The sequence below is a fragment of the Heterodontus francisci genome, chromosome 36 (assembly GCF_036365525.1).
Source record: "Heterodontus francisci isolate sHetFra1 chromosome 36, sHetFra1.hap1, whole genome shotgun sequence".
In the NCBI taxonomy this organism is placed as follows: Eukaryota; Metazoa; Chordata; class Chondrichthyes; order Heterodontiformes; family Heterodontidae; genus Heterodontus; species Heterodontus francisci.
The window spans coordinates 9348548-9371193 of NC_090406.1; the positions used below are offsets into that span (position 1 = coordinate 9348548).

The window sequence follows — 22646 nt, forward strand, 5'->3', positions numbered from 1 at the left end:
TATTCAGCTGTCTGACACATATTGTTGGCATGAAGAGAGGATCAGATACCAATTACACTAGTAAACACATATTTATGACTCATCCATAAAGAATTTGATTTTACTTCTTAAGAATGTTGAATTTCATTACAGTTTGTTGCTGTAAATTTGTGAACCTCTTTTTTTTCCCTCCAGTGCTGGACTTGCCAACTCATAATGCAGTATTGTTCCACGGGAGCCTGTCTCCCTTCAGTTTGTGAAAATGGCTACTCTTGATATGAGTCTGCACAGCATGTATTAGCTGGTCATTACAACCAGGAATGGTGACCCTCAAGCTATACATCACCAACTGTCTGTCTAATGGAGAGAGATGTCTATGGTCCTCTAGGACTATGGCTAGAACAATAGCCAGGAACTATCAAAGTTAAACTCAATTTTCTCCTTGCTTGAGGTCTCCACATTTCACCTTCCAGCAGGCATCACTGGATTGTAATCAGGAGCAGAACCTTCACTGCTCAGAGGCACTGAGGCCAACTGGGAATCTAACCCAAGACCTGATTGATCTGCATCACTTAGCTCTACACAGTGCTGGGCAATAACGAACCACCTATTGTCAAAGCTCCCTTTTTTTCCCCAAGTTAACTTGGTTAATTTTTTTTTTCTAGTCTTACTAGCCTGGTTTCAATTATAGCCAAGATGGTTGATCAGTTTACAAGTTTCTACCAAACACTGCTGTGCACAGCAAATCCACCTCCCCCAATTATATTTTATTTTAGAATAAAACTAATGATGTTTGTGAAAATATCACTAAACAGTTTGACATCTTTGTGCACAATCTTTTTAAAATTACACTTTATGCAGGGAATGTGAATGACATTTTGGAATCCTGCAGCACCTTAACAGGATAGAGAAAATAAACCCGGAACAATACTTTGACAGAAACAGGGTATTTCATAGCAAAGTGATCAATAGCTGGAACAGACTGCCAAAGAAGGTGGTTCAGGCCCAGGGCAGTGGACTAATTTAAGGAACAGTCCAATGCTACAATGTGAAGTCTGGCATTTTGAAAGGATGAGGTCAAATGGCCAATTAGACTTTCTTCGTATGAACACATCTGGTAATTTTTTTAAAGAATCAGATTCAAGAAAAATAGGATGCATTTTAGTTGAGAACAGAAAGTGCCGGAAATACTGAGCAGGTCTGGCAGCATCTGTGTAGAGAGAAACAGAGTTACCGTTTCAGGTCTGTAACCCTTCATCAGAACATATAGTTGGGTTGGAACACCCTGTGCTCCCCACTGATTCCACTTTCTGAAGCCAAATTCCACCCATTAGCAATATGGAACATTATATGTTCATCCAGAACCATAATCTTCAACTTTGGATATTCTGCAGTCCTCCTAAATAAAATAAAATGATTTTTTTTTAAGTTTACAAAATTCAATACAAATGTTACATACATTTTAACATACATTCAGGGTTCCCTAATGGCTTGACTGTGCCTGGTGTGGAACTGGGTCACATAGACCAAAGGGTTTGCGTTGAGTTAGCTGATCTGAAAATATAATACTACTAAATTGGCTGTAGCACCACTGGATTCAGGAAGGAGGAAGAAATAAAATCAGCCAGGGCTGTCTGCTCCTGATCACTAACCAGCCACCCATGTCAGAATATCAGGTGAAGACAGGGCTGGATGTGGCTGTGATTGTTCAATTGCCTGCTCACATTCACCATCTATGGTCACAGGTGAAGAATGACGACTGGAGTGGCTGTTGTGTCTGTCAGACGACATTGCAGCATGAGTTGGTGCTATTAGGAGAGGAGGCAGGAAGTTTGGGAAGGAAGAAAGCAAAACTTATTTTAAGAATGTTAAATATATCAGGACATGATTCTGTTAATGAACAGTCCTAAAATAATAAAACCTTTGTGTTTTAAGTAACTTTCTCCACAGAACTCAAGGATTCAGTAAGAAATAGTTTGGCATATGCAGTGCAATAGTGCAGAGACCAAACATTGCAAACATTTCAATTACATCTGATACTCTGGATTCTTGTAGACTTTTCAAATTCCCAGTCGGATAAAACAATTAGACTAAACATCCCTGTTATCCTGTCTGTTCTCCTTCCCCCCTCCCACCAGTCTGGTGCACTGAACAGGTACACATTCAATCTCTACTGTACAATAAAATGCTCCTATAGTCTATTACTGCTGCAAAACATATTCTGTCTGGCCAGATGCGATACAAAATTTCCTCAGTCTAGCATACTGCAGAATACCCGCACAGCTTGGCCTGTTTTCTTGGAACAAATTCCCAGTCTGGAACTGCAAAACACACAGTCTCTCACTTTCATGCAAAATACCTTCATGTCTAAGTAAGCAGGACATTACTTTGAGAAAAAGAGAGAAAATTCCAAGACTGAAAAGACTAACAACACTTGCCCAAACAAACAATATTGTTCCGTGCTGTTATTTTTTTTAAAATTACAAACACACGAGGTGGGTTTTATGAGCAGTCTAGTATGTCATGACTCGGAGTCAGCGGTCTGCCTGATCATGTGTGCAACTGCACCGGCATGTAAAAGCAAAACGTCCTGGCCCTTTCCCCTTGGCCCAGGCTCCCCAGCAGAGTGGAAATTCCTAGCATTTTATTCATGGTTAGCCTCTTGCTCATTCTGACTTTATCTAGCTTGGGGGGGCTTTTGGAATCTTGTTTTTATGAGCCTTCTCAGGAAATTACCTTTCTTTCCCACACAAGAGACCTGAGACTCATCCCCTCATCTGATGTCTTGAGAATTAAGACATCAAACCCAGATTCCAAATCAATCCTGATACAGATTCCAGCCTTTCTGGAACAGACAAAAAATTTCAATGTTATTTTTCAGCAATGTATTATTGGCAAATGTACTTTCTATTTATAAAACTATTTTCTTACATTCCTGAACAAGGATTTTCATTAACAAACAAACTACAGAAAAATTAAAATAGGGTGGTTGGGGAGGGGAGGGGGGGGGGGGAGCGGTGCTGATGGAGGAACACCACAGAATTTCCTACCTTTTGTTTTCTCTGTAACTTGAATTTAAAAAACCCTACAAACTAAAGCATGGCTACCCGACCCAAACCTGACAACATGTGTCGGGTTTGGGTCGAGTCGGGTCTCTCTTCTGGATCGGGTCGGGCTGAACACGGACACAGTGCTGCCTTGCTCAGGGAGGGAACTTCTGCACAATTCTGCAGGAATAGCCTGCTGCTGGAACGGAGGATCACAACATTTGGACAAGGTATGTTTGATATAATTAACTTTGTTACGGTAGTCGGGTCGGGTGCAGGAAAAAAAATCAAAGGGCTCGGGCCCAAGTTGGATGTGGTTGGGTCAGGCCCGGGTCATGTTTAAATTTGATACCCGAGCAGGCCTTTACTACAAACTAAGATTGTGCCAGCTGTTATTGTCCATCAGAACCTGGCATATAACCAGACCACCCGTAAGAAAGGACTGCGCATCTCTAGCAGTCTTGATATTAGCATAATGCAATAATTAAGCATAAGCCCCTATCTGTAGCAGCAATAGATTGCTCTTATAATTTTTCTTCTAATTTTTCCACACTTCTCCCTCCTGTCCTGAAGGTGCTGATTCTTGCCGGCATTGTCTGCACATGGTCATTCCTCACAAAAGTCTGGACAGCGGGCATCAAGACCGTGGGTGTGGGGTTATCACACCTTTCCTCATGCATAACACATTTTTTGGAAGTCACTGAAGTGGAATTTGCCTGCTGCCCCGGCTGAGATCAGCTAATTCAGAGCTTATAACTACCCAGAATGGCACAACTACCCATTAAGTTGTTAGTACTTAGTAAAGGTAAAAAAAATCTAATCATGTCTTTGCACGTTGATTACCCCCTTTTCTATTTAGGCTAGATGCTCTTACTTCACCTCCTCGGTTAGAATGATTGCAGATGCATCCACTGCACCTCTGAACACTATTAAAAGGATGTTCCATGCAATCTAGTGATGGATTGTTGGATAGATGCATCCTCAGCTGTGGCTGAGTCTCACCTACTCAGGATTTCACCATGCTTAATTCTCAAGGTTGCGTTTGCTACCTGATCTGAGCTGCAAATACTAACTTGGCCTTAGTGTTGCTGCTGGAAGGGATCCTGCCCCCAATCACTATCTAGTTACATCAATGAAAAGTTGTAATACTCCCTTGATGTTCTTGCAGGTTTAGGCACACCTCATGCGGTACCAAGCCATAGAAATCTGAAGATCCCAAGTTCACTGAAAGGGTATGACAATTAGCCTTTGCTAGGAGTAGGGAGGAAAAAAAATCTGCCAGAGTTCCTGCTTCTTATCACTCTCCAGTGACTCTTGCTCGAAGGTGTACATGTCTGGATGTTAAGTCGATAGAATTGGAATGGGCTCCATGATTGAATAGTCTGACGGTACAGCCTCAACAATTCCAAATCTCCCCTGGTGAACCTCCCACCATTCATAAACTTCAGCTCATCCAAAAATCTGTTACCCATACCCAACCCCACACCAAGTCCCATTCACCCATCACCCCTGTGTTCCTGCTCAAATCCTTCATGGTCTCACCCTATAACCTCCTAGAACTCTTAATGTTCCTTCAATTCTAGCCATTTTTGGTGGTTACACCTTCAGCTGTCTAAACTCTGGCATTCCCTTCCTAAACCTCAATTCACCTCCTATAAAAAATAAAACCAAAAAGTGCTGGAAATACTCAGCAGGTCTGGCAGCATCTGTGGAGAGAGAAGCAAAGTTAACGTTTCAGGTCAGTGACCTTTCATCAGAACCTCCTATAAGACATGCCTTAAAGGATCATCGTCTTTGCTCAAGCTTATAGGCACCACTCCTCATAGCTCCTTTTTGAGCTCAGTGTCTTGTCTGATTACTATTCTGTGAAGTGCCTTGGGACTTTTTGTCTGTGTTTAAGGTGCTATATAAATACAAGCTGTTACTGTTGATTAGATTCACACATGTAGAATAGCCACTTGGGCAAAGTACTGAATGGCTGCCAATTACTGTTAAATTGCATTCCAGCAAAAGTCTTCATCATAAGTAAAGAGAGGAGGAAAGAGGGGAAGACTGGAAAAGAAGATGCCTCCTCCCAGAAAAAATATAAGCATATGTCTATGGAGAATGGGTGAGGACATGATCTGGCTTGGTTGTTTTGTCTCTCTTGTCACATTCACTGGAAAAGCACATTAATGAAGAGCATACATTTGGAAAAGGACAGTTTGCCTCAGTGGCATTACATAGAATTACATCAAGCCTACAGCACAGAAAACAGCTCATTTGGCCCAACTGGTGTTTGCTGGTGTTTATGGCTCATGTGAGCCTCCTTCCACCCCTCTTTATCTAACTGTTATGACCAAGTGAGCAATGTGTTTGGGGGTCTCTTGCTGTCTTCACCTGGTCTTATTGTAACAGGGTTTAATTTTAAACACACTGTTTTGAGCTCCCCTTTTTGTGAATCCGTGTTCACAGTTTCTAATTATCAGGCAAATAACTGAGCACAAACAGGCTTTCTTTGGTTTAAAGCAGAAACATGAAATTTATTAAATCTTAACTTTAATTCTAATACAGTTCACACCTGCAGATATATGACACGCTCACACTAGCATGCACACGCGATATAAATATGCAAGATAGGGACAGAAAAGAGTAGAAGAGATAAGTAGAACAGTTTTAGGCAATATCTTGTTACTGTTTCTCGAGCTCGCTTTAGTCCTTAATTGAAGTTATATTCTTGCGTTTCGTTGGGACCCAATAATCTTCTTAAAATTTTGTTCACGTGGCTAACCCTTCTCTCTTTGAGTTTCACATGTTTTCAATGGTTTCAGCTCCCTGAGAGATAGGCAGCAGGCAGGCAGGTGTTCTTGCTTCAGTTTCCAGAGCACATGGCATTCTGCCTGGCAATTCCTTTGTTTGGGCGTTCAAATTCAAAAAGCTCCCAGGGTGCTCAGCAGGTTAGTCATGCAACTAGTTCTTTATATGGAACAGTTTCTTCACATCCCTTGTTGGATGCTAGTCTGACCACTTCTGTGTATTGGAGAGCAACTGCAGAGTCTCCATTGTTTCAACATTGTCTGTTACCATGGAAATGTCTTTCCGGTTAGGGCTTGCAATTTTAAGTTTTAATGTTCATGTGGCGAAATAATGTGTGCCTCAGTCTTGGCAAGTGGGGGTTTGCCTGACACCTCCACACCCAGGGGAATGAAGTGCGAGTTGAAGAAAATGGCACATTTCATTACAGAGTCTGAGAGAAATAGAAAACATGGAAAGAAAACCATGCATTTCTCTCATTCATTCACCACTCTTGAAGCTCATTAAAAATGGTCTGTTCTGGGGGGGGGCAGGGCTGCTTTAATTCCCCCTTTTTTTCTCCAGGAGAGTTAGTAGGGGTGGGTCTATCCTGAACTCCCTGATTCATGCAAAGCCCTTTGGCTTCAAATGATAGGGGGTTCCCTTTTCCTCTGACTGTGGGGCAGGAGTCTGTTACTCTCTCCTTTGTTCTCTGAGGCACTCCTACCTGTAGGTATTTGTGCAGACTTAACTGCATTTTCCAGTGACCCTTTGACTAGGTGAGGCATCACCCTCACGGTTTCTCTGCCCCTTAGAGGTCTCTCTTTGTCACTGCAGGTTCCTGTAAATGCTGTTAGCAACTCTGGCGGGGTTGTTCTAGAGTCTGCATTTACATAGGAAGATGTGGGGTCTAACTTTTCACATTTTTCTGGGTTGGTTGACTGGGCGGTAGGGATTTTCATCCGGGATTCCTCCCGGACTTCCTTTAACCTGCCCTCTGGGTCACTTTTTCCCCTTCTCTTTCTGAACTTTTGCCAGCCATGTGCCTGCCTGTCCCCTTTTGTTCTTAGCTGGAGTCCCCTATAGTTTACCAGTCCTCTGCTGGAGGGTCCTCCTAACACCAATAGAGGACATAGAGGTGCAGGTTTCACTTTAGGTTGGGGTTTCCCCTCAACCTGGCACATGTGGCAACTCCTGCAGTACTCCACCACATCTTTATGGAGTTCTGGCCGGTCAAACTGCTGCCTTATGTGGGTTTTGGTCTTTTGTATACCGGCAAGTACAGCTACTGTAGTCTCGTGGGCCCTTCTTAATATTTCTCCCCGGTACCTCTGTGGCACCACTAACTGGTGAACTACTGTCCACTCCTGGCCTTCAGGACTGTGAGGGGAATTCCATTTCCTCATCAGTACCTCATTCTTTTAAAAGATTGGCAGCCTGTGCTAAACCCTTGTAATACTGGGTCAGCTCGCTGAGCCTCACCTAGGGAAAATCCATTTAATTCATTCCCTGGGTCTCCTAACTTTCCAAAGTCTTGGACAGGCAGACCTCATGGACATTTGCCTGCAGTGTCAATGCAGTCTCCTCTGGGGGAGCTGGTTTGATCATGGCCTGACCCACTACACATTCAGGGACTCTGCAGGAGATCGTCTCCTGCTGCCGCTCTGTCTCTCTGGCCTCCTGCGATCTTTCTTTCACTACTTGGGGTGGGGCCTACCACCTTCACCCCCGCCAGATCATTACCTAGGAGCAGGGCAACTCCGTCCACAAGCAAACTAGGGACAATCCCTACAATCACCGGTCCCAAAACTAGGTTGCACTCCAGGTGCACCCAGTGTACAGGTATAGACATACACTGCCCTCGAATACCATTCACCACCATTCTGGTGTTCACTGCACTCTCTGAGGGAAAGATCAGGCCTTTTCCCAGTAAAAGGAATCTAGTGGGCCATGTCCCTGAGAATTACTATGGGCTTGCTTGTCCCACTCGAGGGATATGGGGTTACTTTCCCTTCAGATACAAAACCCTGATAACCTTCAGGAATCCTATTAACTTTTCCTGCACTGGCCATAGTAACCTTCCTGGGTTACACCTTTATTGTATCAACGCCACAGCCCATTCCATGCTTTCCATCAGGTCCTCGTCTTCATTGAGCGTGTATGCCCTGAATAACCCTACCGGTTTCCCCTTTAATTTCCAGCATTCAGCTTTTAAATGCCCTGCCTTGTTACAGTGGAAGAACACAGGTCTCTGGGTCTCACTCTTACTCACAGCACCTTCCTTTTTGGCTGGAGGAGGGCCCCCTGTGTCTCCTGCTTTCCTTTCTCTTCCAGGACTGCCTGGGCTTCTATCACCTTCCCACCCTTTGTCCTTTTCGGTTTTGTGGGGGTGATCAGGAAAGATTCTCCCCTGGGAAACCGACTTATAGATTAAAGAAAATTCATCGGCCAGAACGTCTGCTTGCCGGGCTCCCTGAACCCGCTGCTCCTCGACATGAGTTTTTATTGAGAATGGGAGACAGTTTTTAAATTCCTCTAACAGGATTACTTCTCAGAGTGTCTCATAACTGAGCTGTATTTTTAAAGCCCTCAGCCACTGGTCAAAAGTCAGCTGCTTGCTTCTTTCAAACTCCAGATAGGTTCAATTGGCTTGTTTTTTGAGGGTTCTAAACTTCTGGCGGTAGACTTCGGTAAAGGCCTGCTACCCGACCGAAACCCAACGGGACCCGACGACATGTGTCGGGTTCAGGTCGGGTTGGGCCCGTCTTCCGGGTCCGGATTTCGGGCTTGGGTCGGGCCAGATCCGGGTTGGGTCGGGCCGTTCACACACGGTAAGTGTCCTGCTAGTAAGTATTAAAATTAAAAAACTTAACTGAGCTGGGAGTCCGGGGCATCAAGCAGGGAAACGGAGTCTGCGCAGTGAGAGAGTGTCATCTCTATGACATCATCATGCACATGCTGCAGCTTCCTGGTGCTTCCAAGTCGGAAGGTAAGTAAAGGGATGGTCGGGTTGTGCTCGGGCTCGGGTCAGGCACGGGGCAAAATTGGAGGGACTCGGGCCGGGTCGGGCTCGGGTCTGCTGTGGTTCGGGTCGGGTTCTTTTTCCCAATCTGAGCAGGCCTTTATTTCTTCGTACCATTTCAAAAGTAACCATGGCAAATGCTTAAGAGGTCAGCTGCTCCGCCACCCTTGCAGCTGTGGGTTGGTTTTGCATTGCAGGGAGACTCTATGAGAAGGAAAATGTTAAATTACTGCTCTATTTAACATTGAGCCAAATAGATCAGAAAGGTCTATGGTTCGATCCTAAGTCTAACTCAACAAAGATATGGGGGCATCAATGTTTGTATTGCTCAATCATACCCTACGATCTTGTTGTTCCACACCAACCTTTCAAAAAACAAAAGAGATGTAAAACTGGGCAGGAATCCAAACTTAAAACAAATGGGGAATTTAAGTCAAATATAAAGCAAACAAGAACCAAAATATTTCCAAAACACGGTTTTCACCAGCAGGCAGTAACAATTTCAATATTTTAGTTTAGGATTTATTTTTCACGATTTGAAAGTTTCCACTTTGATTTAATGCAAGTCAAAGATCAAATTCACACCCATTTGAAAACAATAACAGAGTTAAGGATTCATCCAATGATTCTGTGCATTTGTTGTGCAATATCCTCACTAATACTAATGAGGATATTTTGGGCGCAATTTTCTCCCCTTCTCTCTGGACTGCATTCAGTGTTGCTGGAATATTATGAGAAATTTTCTGCGTTAGTCCTCCTAATACTTGTCAGGAGGGAAACTTGGCATCCGTAGCTAGTGATTTTCTGTCCATTAATTTTAATGGATGGAAAATTGGGGGTTGGGGGTATGAAATCTCACTCAAGTGGTCAATTTCTTTTATCGTCCCGGGGCAGCAACAGCCCTCCAGTACCTTGCTCAATTCATATTTGAGCATGGACAGAATGGGGTTAGTATTAACCTAACCCACCTAGAACTGAATCGGCTGTTTTCCACTCTGCCAAATTTTACTTCCCTATAATTCCAATGCAGGGAGCTGGAAAGTGTATAAAAAAGCATCTTTATATCCTGTGGAACAGGGGAAATTATTCCAGTATATTCAGTTTAAAATTTCCAATATAAGGCTAGTCAACAGTGGAAAATACCCATTGTGATAAGAGGGGAGGGAAGTGCGGGAGGGAGAAACACAGATTTACCCACTGGAAAATTCAGCTTCACAAATTTATAAAGTAATATGATTTTAATTCCAAAGGTGGTCAAAAACAAAGAACAAAGAAAATTACAGCACAGGAACAGGCCCTTCGGCCCTCCAAGCCTACGCCGATCCAAATCCTCTATCTAAACCTGTCGCCTATTTTCTAAGGGTCTGTATCTCTTTACTTCCTGCCCATTCATGTATCTGTCTCGATACATCTTAAAAGACGCTATCGTGCCCGCGTCTACCACCTCCGCTGGCAATGCGTTCCAGGCACCCACCACCCTCTGTGCAAAGAACTTTCCACGCATATCCCCCCTAAACTTTTCCCCTTTCACTTTGAACTCGTGTCCCCTTGTAATTGAATCCCCCACTCTGGGAAAAAGCTTCTTGCTATCCACCCTGTCTATATCTCTCATGATTTTGTACACCTCAATCAGGTCCCCCCTCAACCTCCGTCTTTCTAATGAAAATAATCCTAATCTACTCAACCTCTCTTCATAGCTAGCGCCCTCCATACCAGGCAACATCCTGGTGAACCTCCTCTGCACCCTCTCCAAAGCATCTACATCCTTTTGGTAATGTGGCGACCAGAACTGCACACAGTATTCCAAATGTGGCCGAACCAAAGTCCTATACAACTGTAACATGACCTGCCAACTCTTGTACTCAATACCCCGTCCGATGAAGGAAAGCATGCCGTATGCCTTCTTGACCACTCTATTGACCTGCGTTGCCACCTTCAGGGAACAATGGACCTGAACACCCAAATCTCTCTGTACATCAATTTTCCCCAGGACTTTTCCATTTACTGTATAGTTCACTCTTGAATTGGATCTTCCAAAATGCATCACCTCGCATTTTCCCTGATTGAACTCCATCTGCCATTTCTCTGCCCAACTCTCCAATCTATCTATATTCTGCTGTATTCTCTGACAGTCCCCTTCACTATCTGCTACTCCACCAATCTTAGTGTCGTCTGCAAACTTGCTAATCAGACCACCTATACTTTCCTCCAAATCATTTATGTATATCACAAACAACAGTGGTCCCAGCACGGATCCCTGTGGAACACCACTGGTCACACGTCTCCATTTTGAGAAACTCCCTTCCACTGCTACTCTCTGTCTCCTGTTGCCCAGCCAGTTCTTTATCCATCTAGCTGGTACACCTTGGACCCCATGCGCCTTCACTTTCTCCATCAGCCTACCATGGGGAACCTTATCAAACGCCTTACTGAAGTCCATGTATACGACATCTACAGCCCTTCCCTCATCAATCAACTTTGTCACTTCCTCAAAGAATTCTATTAAGTTGGTAAGACATGACCTTCCCTGCACAAAACCATGTTGCCTATCACTGATAAGCCCATTTTCTTCCAAATGGGAATAGATCCTATCCCTCAGTATCTTCTCCAGCAGCTTCCCTACCACTGACGTCAGGCTCACCGGTCTATAATTACCTGGATTATCCCTGCTACCCTTCTTAAACAAGGGGACAACATTAGCAATTCTCCAGTCCTCCGGGACCTCACCCGTGTTTAAGGATGTTGCAAAGATATCAGTTAAGGCCCCAGCTATTTCCTCTCTCGCTTCCCTCAGTAACCTGGGATAGATCCCATCCGGACCTGGGGACCTGTCCACCTTAATGCCTTTTAGAATACCCAACACATCCCCCCTTCTTATGCCGACTTGACCGAGAGTAATCAAACATCTGTCCCTAACCTTAACATCCGTCATGTCCCTCTCCTCGGTGAATACCGATGCAAAGTACTCGTTTAGAATCTCACCCATTTTCTCTGACTCCAAGCATAACTTTCCTCCTTTGTCCTTGAGTGGGCCAATCCTTTCTCTAGTTACCCTCTTGCTCCTTATATATGAATAAAAGGCTTTGGGATTTTCCTTAACCCTGTTTGCTAAAGATATTCATGACCCCTTTTAACCCTCTTAATTCCTCGTTTCAGATTGCGCCTACAATCCCGATATTCTTTCAAAGCTTTGTCTTTCTTCAGCCGTCTAGGCCTTATGTTTGCTTCCTTTTTCCTCTTAGCTAGTCTCACAATTTCACCTGTCATCCATGGTTCCCTCATCTTGCCATTTCTACCCCTCATTTTCACAGGAACATGTCTCTCCTGCACGCTAATCAACCTCTCTTTAAAAGCCTCCCACATATCAAATGTGGATTTACCTTCAAACAGCTGGTCATGAGGACAGTTCTTTTTTTGCTTTGAATTTTGCTCTTTTGAGTTCCAGGTTATATGCAAATAAATAAATTTTTGTCTCTTTGTGTTTATTAGCAATGTATCTTCTATTTTAAATTATGGTGAAAATTTACTATTACGTAATTGAATTATGTAATTAAATTTACAAGCACAAGAGCTTCTGCAATAAGTCAATTTCTGAACAGTATGACTTTCAGTAATTGATATTCTTTACAATTTATCACAAATGCACAGTCGGATATATAAAAACAGAATATCCCTGCAGTAACAGGAGATCCCCACAATGGCTAATTTGATGATAATGCCGCTGCCCAGTCTGGTACTGAGCTTTCTTAACCAGGACGGCATCAGATTTGACCCTTGGTCCATTAGCTGATCTGTAAAAGCAGCAATAGGTACAGTACAACTGACTAAAGTATTCATAAATTGGAGAAGGTAAGTTTTTTCAGCGAGAACAGATTTGGACTTGACTGTGATAGGTCTTATTGTCAATTAACCTGGCAATATATATGCTGTATGTTCCCATATAAATGTAAGGTACCAGATGGTGAGCAGTATCTATGGAGAATAAGAACCTAAGAGTTGGGGCAGGCCATTTGAGCCAGCTCCGTCATTCAACTAAATCGTGGCTGAGCTTCTACCTCCGCTCCACCTTCCGGCACTATTCACAAATCCCTTAATTTCCTTGTCACCCAAAAATCTATCAACCTCTGCTTTTATATACTCAACCACTGAGCATCCACAGCTCCCTGGGGTAGATAATTCCAAAGATTCACAACTCTGAGTGAAGAAATTTCTCCTCATCTCAGGCCTAAATGGCCAACTCCTTATTTGGAGACTGTGACCCCCGTGTCCTAGATTCCCCAGGCAGGGAAAACATTTTCTCAGCATCTATCCTGTTAAGCCCCTTAAGAATTTTATGTTTCAATTAGATCTCCTCTCATTCTTCTGAACTCCAGGGAATATAGGCCTAGTCTACTCAATCTCTCCTCATAGAACAATTCCCTCATCCCAGGAATCAGTCTAGGGAACCTTCGTTGCACTACCTCTAGGCCAAGTATGTCCTTCCTTAGGTAAGGAGACCAAAACTGCACACAGTACTCCAGGTGTGGCTTCACCAATGCCCTGAATAATTGTAGTAAGACTTCTTTATTCTTATACTCTTTATAACAAAAGCTAACATAGCATTTGCTTGCTGTGCCAGCAAGTTAACTTGCTGTGATTCATGTACAAGGTCACCCAGGCCCCTCTGAATGCAAACATTTCTCAGTCTCTCACTATTCAAAAATTATTCTGCTTTTTCATTTTTCCTACCAAAGTGGATAACTTCAGACTTTGCAACACTGTATCCCATCTGCCACATTCTTGCCCACTCATTCAACCTGTTTTTGCCCTTTTGTAGCCTCTTTGTGTCTGCCTCACTGCTTACTTTCCCACTTAATTTTGTATTGCCAGCAAACTCGGATACGTTACACTTGTCTAAGTCATTAATATAAATTTTAAATAGCTGAGGCCCAACTATTGATCTTTGCAGCACCCAGCTAGTTACAGCCTGCCAAACTAAAAATGTCCTTTTATTCCTACTCTCATCTTCTGTCCATTAACCAATCTTTAATCTATGCTAATATATTATCTACAAAGCAACAAAATGTTCTCTCATGGTTCTTTTGCCAATCACCTTAAATCTGTATCCTCTGGTTACCGACCCTTCTGCCAATGGAAACAGCCTTCTTCAGTTACTCTATCAAAACCATTCATGATTTAGTATGCTTCTATCAAATTGCTTCTTAACCTTCTCTCCTCTAAGGAGAACAACTCTAGCTTTTCCAGTCTCTCCATATAACTGAAGTCCCTCATTCCTGGTAACATTCTAGACAATCTCTTCTGCATCCTCTCCAAGGCCTTAACATCCTTCCTAAAGTGTGCCCCCAGAAGGGAACACAATACTCCAGTTCAGGCCTAACCAGTGTTTCATAAAGGTTTAACATAATTTCTTTGCTTTTGTACTCTATTCCACTATTAAGAATACGAAGGATCCCTTATGTTTTTTTTAAATAGACTTCTTAACTTGTTTTGCCATCGCCAAGGATTTGTGTACATAGACCTAATGTGTCTCTGTTCCTGAACCCCCCCTTAAAATTGCACCATTTAGTTCATATTGTCTCTCCTAATTCTTCCTACCAAAATATATCCCTTCACACTTCTGTGTTATAATTCATTTGCCACACATCTGTCCATTTCACAATCAGCACTTTCTGGATGGAATGATATCGAAACAAATATAATTTTATTCTTTTGATAGTTAAGGCCCATTGCATTATATACATGTTGTGATCCTGCAGTTTTCTCATTTCCTGGAGGCATTGACTCTCATTGGTTACAATTCAATGTTCATCTTGCTGAAGAAGTCAATTTCATGTGTAACTCTTGTTAAGATCAAGTGAGCAATGTCTAGGGGTCTTTTGTGGTCTTCACCTGGTCTTACTGTAACGGGGTTTTACTTTTAACACACTGCATTTTGAGCTCCCTTTTTGTGAACCCTAGTTCACAGTTTCCAATAATCAGGCAAAGAAATGAGCACAAACAGGCTTTCTTTGGTTTAAAGCAGAAAGATGAAATTTATTAAACCTTAAATTCAAATATGCCTATGGATATACAGCATGCCCACGTTAGCAAGCACACGTGATATAAACATGCAAAAAAAAGGGACAGAAAAGAGATGAAAAGATAAGTAGAACAGTTTGAGACAACATCTTGTTACTGTTTCTGGAGCTTGCTATAGTCCTTGATTGAAGATATGGTATTGCATTTCATTGGGGCCCAGTATTCATCTTAAACCCTGTTCATGTAGGAAACCTTTTTTCTCTGAGTTTACGTGTCTTCAATGGTTTCAGTTCCCTGAGAGATGAGCAGACAGGCAGGAGAGGAGATGCACTCCAGCCAGCTAGTCATGTGACTAAAACTGGTTTGACCACTTCTGTGTATTGGGGAACTACTGGGTCCTCATTGTTTCAATATTGTCTGGTACTATGCAAATGCCCTTCCAGTAAGGGCTTCTAATTTTAAGTTATAATATTCATGTGGTGAAATAATGTATGCCTCAATCTTGGCAGGTGGGGTTTGCCTGACACTCTAGACAGCAAGTGTTGCCAGGCCATTTACCCAGAGTGCATCAAAGGTAACCATGTCCTTCCAGACATGTATTACTCAACAGAAGTTATCAGATAGAAATCAGGAGTGGTAGGGTAACTGACTTTTCTGCCCATTCCTAGACCAGAAGCACGGAAGTAAATTGTAGTACCTCAAGAATATAATAGGAGCAGAAGACGACCATATGGCCATTGAGTCTGCTTCACCATTCAATACGATCATGGCTGATCTTGGGCTTCAATTCCACTTTCCTGCCTGCTCCCCATATCCCTTGATTCCCTGAGACACCAAAAATCTACCTACACCAGCCTTAAATGTATTCAACGATGGAGCATCCACAACCCTCTGGGGTAGAGAATTCCAATGATTTCCAACCCTTTGTGTTGCAATTTCTCATCTCAGTCCTGAAAGATTGGCCTTTATCCTGAGACTGTGCCGTGTTCTACATTCCCTGACCAATGGAAACAATCAGCTTCTACCCTATCAAGCCCTTTCGGAATCTTGTTTGTCTCAATTAGATCACCAGGCATTCTTCGAAACTCCAGAGAATACAGGCCCAATTGACTCATTCTCTCTTCATAGGACAACCCCCTCATCTTAGGGACCAATTTAGTAAATCTTTGCTGCACCGCCTCCAGTGCAAGTATATCCTTTCTTAAATGTGGAGACCAATAACTGCGCACAGTATTCCAGGTGCCAAAGCCCTGTACAATTTTAGTAAGACTTCTATATTCCTGTACTCCAGTCCCCTTGCAATAAAGACAACATGCCATTTGCCTTCCTAATAGTCTGCTGCACCTGCATGTTAACTTTGTGCGTTCCTTGTACGAGTACCCCCAAGTCTGTTTGAACATCAACACTTACAAGTTTCACTTTTTAAAAAAATTCTGCTTTTCTATTTTTATGACCAAAGTGAACAACTTCACATTTCCCGACATTACACTCAATTTGCCATCTTGTTGCCTACTCACTTAACCTGTCTATAGCGCTTTACAGCCCCTTTATGTCCTCCCCGCAGCTTACCTTTCCACCGAGCTGTGTATCATCACCAAAAGTAGATACATTACTCTCTGTCTCATCATCCAAGTCATTAATACATATTCCTTACCTCAACTGAGATTATCTGACAGCACCTACTAAGGAATGAATCTGGTATCGTCTAGCTTGTATGACTTAATGGGCATAACTTTACTATCCACAGGTGGTGGAATGGAGGTGGGGGTGGCCGGTAAAATGCCTGGAACTGCATCAGGACGACTCTCCAGCAATTACTGTCTTCCCCCGCCTCCGCCCCTGCCACCCAGGGTCCAGTAAAATCCTGCTCCCTGATGGAGTCCCGCTGCCATGGAAGTTTCCCAGCAGTGGGAATGGCAACAGCTCGATTGACAACCAAATGGAGGCAGGCAGCCAATTTGAATAAGTAATAGCCCCAATAAAGGCAATTTTGCAGGATTGTTGGCATTTTGCCAGTGGCAAAACAGCCCCTGCCACATGGGGAGGCTGCCAGCTGCATGGAGGCTGCCTCCCAGTGGCTTTCCAGGGAAGGGGCCAGCAGAGTCGGATATTTCATGGTTCAGGGCTGGGGTCGTTGGCAGCAAGTAACACCCCTACAGCACCAACACTGCCACTGGAGGGGTTTCCCCTCAGTTCTCTGGGTCCTGCCTGCTTGGCCCACGTAAAAATTTATTTAATGTTCACTGTCCAAGGGCTCCTCAAAATGGAGGTGCCCTCGTGTTCTCCTTGCTCTCTCAGCAGCAGTGCCAAGGCTCCAGAGCTGCTGGCCCTCTGATTGGGCCTACACCATGGAAGGTCTGCCCGCTGTACTTAATTGGCTGCTAACCCCACCTGCTTGCTCTTAAGTTGCCTTCTCCTAGCAATATCGCAGACTAAGTCCCCGCCTCCCACTCAACTGAAAACCACCCCGATAATGGGACCTCCACCGTTTCTGCAAAATTTCGTCTAATATCTCTACCCATTCGACAAGCTTAAACGTTTTTCAGTGTTTAAGGGTTGTAAAGCATATTAGGCACTTATTCTTACTGTGGTACAGTAGAACAGACTAAGAATACCTTCCAGGACTACATGGCGCAGTGTCACATCTCATGATACACTTATCATTTATTTGTTCTGGAGATTTGGGCAACCCTGGCAAGCTAAGGCTGCACTTATTGGGGATCCTCAGTTACCTGAGAAGGTAGTGCTCAGTCTTCTAATGAATTTTAAAAAGCGGAGTGGCTTGCTAAATCATTTCAGAGAACATTAAAAGTTAACTAGACATATGTAGGACTGGAGAATCCATTTTTACAACAGCAGCTTTCATGGTTATTTTTCTTCTGCTGCCAGCCCATAAATTACCTAAGTTACTGAAACCAATTTCCCAACTTGTCATGGGTATTGTACTTAGAGCATCAGTACTTTAGGCATCATACCCATGTGCACTATTAAGGGGCATAGCACCATATGTGTTACTAGAGGTAAACAGAGTACTAAGCATAGGTATAATCTTTAAAATCAGAGTCCACTTATCTATCATCCTCATGAATGCCAGTGGGTGACATATAGTCTGAACGATTATGAACGACCAGACTTCACTTTTATTTCCTACAGTTAGCTCATTACATAATAGCAATTACATGTGAATTGGTCCAAGGAGTGTAAAAAGGTCTCGTCACTGATGTAATGTGACCTGCAGAACACTCCAGACTCTGGCAAGCAGGATAATGATTAGTACAGCACACAGAAGTTACGTCTCAGGAAATTTAGCGCCCCATTCTCATCCAATAGAGTTACCAGGAACTGATGAATACAAAAGGGTCCATGGGGAATAATGATGACATCTTACTGGTAGCCTGTGTAATAATGAGCTATTGACTGTTCGGAATACACTTGACACATAGCATGCATTGGCTGCAGCTTTACACAGGCTTGCGAAAAAACAAAAATCTTTGTCTACTATCCTTTAAGTGTGTTTTTTCTTCCGTATTGCTGCTTTTAACCCTAACACTGCAAACTTACATTATTTATTATTTTCCAGCTTTTCATTGTTTAAACATATTTTCTACCCTTCTCCCCTAGAGGGATTAAATTTTGCTGTGGTACCATTCCATGGATGGTAACAGTGAGGCTTGCCAAGCGACTATCTTCATAGAGAAGCTAAAACTGTGTAGTAGGTTATTCAGCTGTGGAACAAGTTATAGCTGAGCTCAATTGTGCTTAATTTATATGTTGGCACACATACACAGCTAGCAGGAGTTACTGAGGAAGGATCAGGAGCAAGAATTCTGGCTGAGCTGTGATTTTCCCTAACCAGTATCCCTACTGCTACACTTGCTGAGAATAGCGAACAACACAGTCTGAAGATTAAATATGGGGAGGCGGTGGCATAGTGGTAATGTCGCTGGTCTAGTAATCCAGAGGCCCAGGCTAGCACTTTTTGAATCACACCACGGCAATGCTGGAAAGAGGGTGTCACTTGCAAAATTGTATCTGAGCATGAATTGCCAGAAGGGGAGATATTTAGGAGAAAAAACTTGCTAAAACATTTCCTTGTGTAGGGTTAAGTTTGCAGCATCAAGGTTAAAAGCAGTAATGCCGAGGGAACAAATAACACACTTAAAGAAGACAAAGATTTTTGTTATTATTTTTACACAAGCCTGTGTAAAGCTGCAGCCAATGTATGCCATGTATCCAGTGTATTCAAAACAGTCAATAACTAATTACTACACAGGTTACCTGTCGCATGTCATCATTATTCCCCAAAGGTAGGGGTAAGTGTGTAGCATGTATACCTGTCTGGGGAAGAGGGGAGGTGGTGCAGAACACCTGTTTCATTTCCATGTGCAACCACATCAACTGAGAACTACTAAGGCAAGCACATCCACAGGAACTGGAACTCTCAATCTCCTGGCTCAGTTTCAAATTCTGAACTGCTCAATTTCCTAGGACCAGAATGTGTGTGGGGAAGGCAATGATATATATGGGAAATAAATAATTTCCATATAAAATTGAAAACACAATTTTTGGGCATTTAATGTTGTGCCAATTAAACCAAGAGCGTGAAACTTAAATAATTCATAGTATTTGAATCCTAAAAGCATAATGTATCCCACACGAGAAGGGGCTGGCAGCTGTGAAATTGCACGCCAACAGGAGTCAATGTTTTTAACAAAGGAAATAAAGTAGCCCAAATAAACAATACATCTTTCCATGTTATTTACTGGTCATTAAAAATAGCTATCAGCCATGGCCCAATGTACCACTGATGCCGCAGAGCAAGAAAGTTTAAGCACCACTCCAGAGACTTGAACACAAGATAGGCTGACATTCCAGGACTGAAGGAGTGCTGCATTGTTGAAGGTGCCATCTTTCAGATGAGACATTAAATCACGGTCCTGGCAATGGAAAAGAGGATATAGGGTATGATGTAAAGTTGGCTGCCGATTTGCTATCGCCTGTTTTGTACTTCTGGTGAATTTTACCCCCATGACCTTCAGTTTGCCCTTCTCCTTAGTGGCAGATCTGAAACTAGAATCTCACCACACTATAGTACTGCATTGTTCTTTAATCTCTTGCCTGAAGCACAGCTCGAGAAGCGGGAGAGGAGGGTAAACTTCATCTTTTTCCTTTCCCTGTGAAGTTGCAGCTGGTTTACAACTGGTGCGTCTTTCTCCACTAACCAACATTTGAAACTTGCAGAGCAAGCAACAATGGGAGAAAATGCATTTGTAACAGTCCACAACACAGTCCAGTAGCATAATAACCCACTGTGCAACAATCCCATTGCATTTTCTTGTAAAGAATATCAAACTTGGAGAAGATTGAAAATGTGAATATTTTATTGTGTTATAAATCCATTTTGTAACATTTCCACAAAAAAATGTAAACACTAACAAAGTAGGCTATGGTACAGTCAGAAAAAAATAAAGATTAAAGCTAAATTAAAGGAAAGAGAAATAATTCTACACACATTAGCAGTAAGAAATTCAGACAGGTTTGGCAACAAGGTCAGAATTAGGCAATCAATTTTGCTACAAAAACATTCTTAAAATGATGTTAAAGTGTTTTCTTTAAATGCACTTTGCAAATCTGGATAACATTTTAATTGCTGAAGCTCTCGATTATCTGCATAAGGGTATCAAACAACCAAGGTGAGATATGTACATTCCTGTATAAAATAAAATGATTTATAGTTTTCTCCATTAATATATCCCACAGTCTGGCAGCCATCTCTCATTCACACAGCACGTGATCTTAGTAGCAAGTAAATTTTGGTATCAATTTTTGAGCACTAACTTTTAGTTTTGATTGGACTGAAAAAGAAAAGCTGGGATGCTACAATAAACCCAAGTGCTTTCTAGAAAGGGAAAGTGGAAGGAAACGGGCAGGGTTCTGTACTCACTGACTCCAGAAAGCATGGTGTAAGTCTGAGTGAGAGCTTGAACCGCTTGCTTGCAATCATTATTTCAGTTCATGCCTGAAGAATGGCCTTTGATGGAGATCAGTGGATGCACCAGTAGATGAACAAGAGCTCTACGTCTGAAGAGGAGGGGAGCAAACTAACTAAAAAAAAAATTTCAAACACTGGCCTGCCACATAGAGCAAGGAATAGATCTGCTGCACATTGAATATGAATAGGTAGAATCTATGCCAAGTATCAGACTTGAAAACATAGGCATAACTGAAGAGTGGAACAAGGTGTTGATAACTAAAATCCATTGAAATAGGGTTAACTAGATGTGAGCAAAGCCTGGGGGTGATCAGGGAAATAGAACACGATTTGTACATTTCTAAAAACATTGACAAGTAAATATATCTAATTTCAGCAGTGCTCAAAGACTTAATTTCTACATGTTCCCCCATGTATGTAAAAAACCACAAAATAATCAATACAGAACAGCCAAAGGCAATATGACATTAACTTTGTGTCAGTAAGGGGCAGGATGACAGGTTTCTCTCATTTCTTAGGAAGGTCTGAATAATTTACCTGAGGAAGATGTCCCAAAGAGGTTATGCAGAGTTTGCTGAGTAGTGGGATAAGAAAACCATGTACAGCTAATGATCATACTACCCGATTAACTCTCACCTCTGCCGGAACAACTTAGGAACATCTCCTGATTGTGCACTAAATGGATTACCGGATTCTTGTCAAAACCTCTCCTGCAAGAAATAATCAGCTTAGTATATCTGTCAGGGCACATAACATTCGCCTTAACAAGTAAACTGATGACTACATAAAGCGCTACCATTTATATTGCAATGTTGCCTATGGAGGCACGGTATGCCATCTCACATCATCTTCACTGGTTCTCTCTGCTGGAAACATATGTCCATTGTTGTTGGGTAAACTTAGGAAGATCAGGTTAGCTTCAATTGCGGAATAGTGCTCTCTAATTTATAATAGTCACTTGGATGAGGTACAAAGCGCCTTTAGCCTGTGAAACTGCAACCCAACAGGCCATACCATCTTCATGAGAGGTGAAGGAAGAAATCTGATGATCAAATTGCCACCACCTCCCCACAGCAAAACAAAATGCACCTTTGCTAATATTGTGACTGAGAAGTAGACTTTCTTCACTTGCCACACTATGTCATTTGGTAAAAACTAAAGCAGTAGGTTTGATGTACAGTAACTTGATTTCTCATCAGTAATAATTCCTCAGTCCACCCCAAAAATCAGCACCACAGTAATCAGCTAGCTTGAAATACTGTTCAAAATCAGATGCCTACCAATTGGTAGTCTCAGTTTCCTTGCTCACTCCTACCTACAAGAGCAGCAATGAGTCTAAATACTGTTCAGACAGCAATCCTTCTGCAGTGTAGGTGCATTTAGGCCAGTAACAGTCAAGATTATTCCCCAAACTGTGCTGAAGAAGATGATCCTCAGCCGTGGCAGCACTTGGGTACTACAACTGACCTCGAGGTGCCAAAGCTGGGGACAGTAAAATTCAAGCAGGCTCCTGGTATTGAACCCTAACTCCTGGAAAAGTGTACAGTCATTGATAATAGGTTGAAGACAGGATTGAGCTTGGCACTAATTTCCTCTGCAGATTAAAAAAAGGAAATGGCTAAATTTGAAGACGATGACATCGTACTAGGTCACGAGGTTTAAAGGAAGACATACCCAAAAATTCCATCATAACTGATTTTGACACTTTATTTGACATTTATTGAGAAGGCTCAGACTTTTGGGGATCTCATTGCCAGTAACAGGTGGTTTAATGACTTCAAGGCTTAGCATGGTATTGTGCACAAAAAAACTTGCA

At 42.5% G+C, this 22646-nt stretch overlaps 1 protein-coding gene across 1 annotated transcript in view; it reads right to left on the bottom strand.

The window, feature by feature from the left end:
• Positions 1-904: 904 nt before the first annotated feature.
• Positions 905-22646, bottom strand: part of LOC137351573 (guanine nucleotide-binding protein G(I)/G(S)/G(O) subunit gamma-7) — a 231760-nt gene continuing 210018 nt past the window's right edge. Inside the window, exons 5-6 of the transcript XR_010969519.1 lie at positions 2716-2824; positions 905-1378 (exon numbers count right to left, since the gene is read on the bottom strand). The gene's annotated coding sequence lies outside the window, so the exon portion shown is untranslated. The remainder of the gene's footprint in view (positions 1379-2715; positions 2825-22646) is intronic.